Genomic DNA, 4,843 nt, shown 5'->3' with positions numbered 1-4,843 from the left:
CCAAAGTCTATTCAATTCAAGTTTGGAAATTCGACAACAGTGCTTTTAGACAGTAAATTCGTCATTTTCAATCCGCCACACTTTGGAGGGTGAAACCAATAAAAAAAATTAAAAAAATGTTTTTTTTTTGGTGTTTTTTTTTTTGGCAATAGCATATCTATTTATATTAGAAGGGATTAGGTACTTGGTTTGTCTTTTTTGGAGGCACAAGTATTATTTATATATTTTTTTAAATATTTTCATTTATTTTTTTATAGCTGTAACGGTAAAATCAAGGAAAAAAATGGCGTGGGGTCCCCCCTCCAAAGCATAACCAGCCTCGGGCTCTTCGAGCTGGTCCTGGTTCTAAAAATGCGGGGGGAAATTTGACATAGGTAAGTATGTGTGTGTCGGCAGTATGTAATAAAGTTGTACTTGTCACGGTGTGTGTCTCCTGTTTTTATTTGGGTATTTTTTTTCCAGTAGTACTACAGGTACCAGCGGGCCCGTTTTTCTCCCGCATGCTGGTACTTGTGGTTCTCCAAGTACCAGCTTGCGGGGGAGGCTTGCCGGGACTTGTAGTACTACTGGAAAAAACAATATTCAGACATTTTTCTCAAGGCGATCAGCCTCCCATCCGCAGCCCTTGGATGGGGGGGACAGCCTCGGGCTTCACCCCTGGCCCTTGGGTGGCTGGGGGGGGGGACCCCTTGATTGAAGGGGTCCCTACTCCCCCAGGGTACCCCGGCCAGGGGTGACTAGTTGGATAAAAGATGTAAATACAGCGCTTTTTGACACAATATGTATTTAAAATAAAAATAAGTATTTAATAATAACTTGTTTTTTTATATAAAACAGTAAAATATAATAAAATTAAGGCAGTTATGATTACACCTGTAACACAATATGTCACAAAGAACCTGGTGGACTAGAATTTGTAAATACTGACACTAACTGGTATATTTTGCACACATCAGCATATTTTATGACCAACAAATAAACAGTCAAGTATATGGACCAAATAAATAATAGTTCATCCGAGTGGATGTTGTTACCACATCTGTGTTCCGTTTAAAGAGGTTACCATATAGTGCAAAGTCCGTATGGCAACGGCGACAATTGTTTGGGTCCTGGTTCACAGTTCACTCGGAACTCCGTGTTCCATTGGATGGACTCTCCTGTGGAAATGGTTGGCAAAAGGCAATGCCTGTAAGGGTCCTGGTTCACGGAGATGAAAAGGTGCAGGGTCCTGACTGTAAGAGGTGGCTTGATGAAAGTGCAGGTCAGCAAATGTCCACACAGGTCTTGGCCTAACGCGTTTCGTTGCTCCAGGCAACTTTTTTGACTAGTTGGATATTTAATGCCACGGCCGCAGGGCACTGTATAAAAGTGACCCCCGGCTGTGGCATTATCTGTCCAGCTAGTGGAGCCCGATGCTGGTGTAAAAAATATGGGGGACCCCTACTCTTTTTGTCCCCCGTATTTTTTGCACCAGCATCAGGCGCAGAGCCCGGTGCTGGTTTTAAAAATCCGGGGGATCCGCTGTCAATTTTTACCCCGGATTTTTAAAACCAGGACCAGCTCGAAGAGCCCGAGGCTGGTTATGCTTTGGAGGGGGGACCCCACGCCATTTTTTTCCGGGTTTTTCCCCGTTTTTTTAATTCGCGGCAAAATCCGGCAAATCGGCCGTTTTTCGCCCGCGGGACTGTCGAATCCGTTTTTCATTGAATATGGTGAATTCCGGCAGCCACCTGCCGGAATTCACCTGTCGAATTGTGTCGAATTAAAAAACGGCGATAATTTGCCGCGATTCGCCGTGAATTGCATATACCCCTATCTCTCTTCAGTGGATCAGTCTGTTGTTCTTGTGCTGTTAATGTTATCACAATGTCTGTGCCTACATCTTTGGTGACTTTCTTTTTTTTTTTTCTTCCTTTTATTTCTATACTTGTTTGCTATTGTAGTAATACACCACAAGTGCCCATTTGGGGCTGGATCAACAAGATTTTTTTTCTTCCTATTTTACATGTATCCACAAATGTGACTGCATCTCGTTCATATTTATTATGATATACATGTTATAGGCAACTTGTTTTTCATGAAATCTTACAACCACTTGCTGATATATATTTTTTATCCTCTAATCAAAATGTGGAAATCATTAACCATTTGTTTACTTATTATCTGTATATAAACGAACCTTGGTTACTAAAATACAGCATACCTTAGACCAGGGGTGGCCGTACTTTTGGGACCTGGGATCTACTTTTTGTTCACTTACTTACCGGTGATCTACCGGCATCAAATAACACCAATAATAATGTTCAAATTTAAAAATAGCATTAATAACAATGCCATCAAATAACAACACCAATAATAACGCGCACATTTAGAAATAGCATTAAGAATGACATCAAATAACCCCCTTCTGTGCAAATCCCCGTTTGCAGATCCCCCCACTAGTGCAGATACCCCCCTTCCACTCCCCTGCATAATAGCCCCCCTGTACAATAATCCCCTCTGTGTAGATCCTCCACCCTTTGCAGATCCCCCCTTGTGTAAAAAAAAAAAAAACCCTTTGTGAAGATACCATGCTCTGTGCAGATCCCCCTCTTTGTAGATCGTCCCTCCCCTTGTGAAGAAACCCCCCCTTTGCATAACTTACCTGACAAGTTGTCCCGCTGCCTAGCTTCAGTCCTCCCTCTCCCCGCAGTCACGCTCCCGCTTTCACGCTGCATGGCCTCCCGCTGGCTGCTTCTCCTGTCGTCACCACCGCCGGCTGGATCAAACTGGATCCAACTAGCACCCAGGCTCCTCACATCGTGGGTGACGTCATTAAGTCACCCGTGCACCAGCACACTGCATCCCTGGGTACTGTGAAGAGAAGCAGCGGTGGCAGGCTCCTTACAGTTATTTTCTGTTAAGTCTGTCGCGATCTACCGGCAGATGCTCAGTGAGCTACCGGTAGATCGTGATCTACCTTTTGGCCACCTCTGCCTTAGACCATGGGTGGCCAGACTTTTTTAGTCGGTGATCTACTTTGAAAGCTGAAAAGCTTTTGTGATCCACCTAAGTGGGATAATAGCGGCGCGCTCCCAAAAAAAGGGCATGGCATAACAAAAAGGGGGTGTGGCATAACAAAAAAGGGGCGTTGCCTTGCTGCACAGGGTGCGATGACTGGCTCGCATGAAATCACGCATTGGCCCCCACAGGTAAAACCTCAAACACATATGCCCCCACAGTGCCAGATATGCCCCCACAGCGCCACATATGCCCCCACAGTGCCAGATACACATATGCCCCCACAGTGCCATGTGCCCACAGTGCTAGATATGCCCCCACAGAGCCACATATGCCCCCATAGAGCTGCTCACCGTTTTGCTGCTGTGGTGAGGAGAGCACAGCGTGCGCCTCTCCTGCCTGCCGCCCTTTCCCGGGCCCTCAGTCTGGTCTCCGACGGTGACGGAAGCGTGTATATCTCAAATCAGGTGCCGGTCCGCGAGCTCTGATTGGCGAGACCAGACTGACGGGCAGGGCGGCAGGCAGGAGAGGCGCGCGCTGCACTCTCCTCATTTGTGTGGATGGGCGGCGGATCGCGATCGACTGGTTACATGTCCGATATCGACTGTTTGGCCACCCCTGCCTTAGACCAATTCTATGAAATCACAGTGTACATATTTTGATACATTTCTTTTTCTCATCTAAACTTTTCCTATTCAGCTACTTCTCTCTCTACCAAACTACAAGTGCTCTCTCATCCAAAAAGTGAGGAATTGTATACCCTGTTGCAGTGACACATTTGCACAAGTATTTTTGGAAAGCAGAAGCACTCTTTTTATGTGGAATAAGTACTCTCTCGTTCAGCAAGATTACTGCCATACTCCACAAGACACGCCCAATCTCATCTGATCTTGGAAGCTAATCTTTGGTGGGCCTGGTTAGTACTAGTTTGGGGGACCGCCTAGGAATACCAGGTGCAGTAAATAAATGCTGAGAAGCAGAAGGAAAAGATCCACATCTTAAATACTTATATCCTCTAAACTTACCTCATTACAATTTTTCTTATACACTGTGATTTTCCCACTAGGGAACACTTAATAAGTAAATATTGAACTATTATGATGTGTTTGTTAACTTCATATGATATTCTTTTCTTTGTGGGATGTCTTGGATTTTGGATTAATTCCACTCTTAATTAGATTGTCATGTACCCACAATGTGAGCCACAAGATCAAGACAGTTTTGGTTCATGCATTAAAAGGTTTGTAGACAGAACCCGCCATTACGCTACTAAGGTGGTCATTCCGAGTTGTTCGCTCTGTAATTTTCTTCGCATCGCATCGATTTTCCGCTAATTGCGCATGCGCAATGTTCGCACTGCGACTGCGCCAAGTAAATTTTCTATGAAGTTTGGTATTTTACTCACGGCATTACAAGGTTTTTCCTTCGTTCTGGAGATCGGAGTGTGATTGACAGGAAGTGAGTGTTTCTGGGCGGAAACTGGCCATTTTATGGGAGTGTGTGGAAAAACGCTACCGTTTCTGGGAAAAACGCGGGAGTGGCTGGAGAAACGGAGGAGTGTCTGGGCGAACGCTGGGTGTGTTTGTGACGTCAAACCAGGAACGACAAGCACTGAACTGATCGCACTGGAAGAGTAAGTCTCGAGCTACTCAGAAACTGCACAGAGAAGTCTTTTCGCAATATTGAGAATCTTTCATTCGCAATTTTGCTAAGCTAAGATTCACTCCCAGTAGGCGGCGGCTTAGCGTGTGCAATGCTGCTAAAAGCGGCTTCCGAGCGAACAACTCGGAATGAGGGCCTAAATATCTTGTTTAACAAACTGCCTCATTTATCACACTCCTGC

The 4,843-nt window shown here is 45.1% G+C and overlaps 1 pseudogene; it reads left to right on the top strand.

Moving 5' to 3' along the window:
- Positions 1 to 3,846: 3,846 nt before the first annotated feature.
- On the top strand, positions 3,847 to 3,965 carry LOC134963368 (5S ribosomal RNA; annotated as a pseudogene).
- The last annotated feature ends 878 nt before the right edge of the window (positions 3,966 to 4,843 follow it).

Source organism: Pseudophryne corroboree, chromosome 9, assembly GCF_028390025.1.
Source record: "Pseudophryne corroboree isolate aPseCor3 chromosome 9, aPseCor3.hap2, whole genome shotgun sequence".
Lineage (NCBI taxonomy): Eukaryota > Metazoa > Chordata > Amphibia > Anura > Myobatrachidae > Pseudophryne > Pseudophryne corroboree.
Note: the sequence above shows the minus strand (reverse complement) of the source record. Positions and strands in the feature narration are given on the sequence as shown.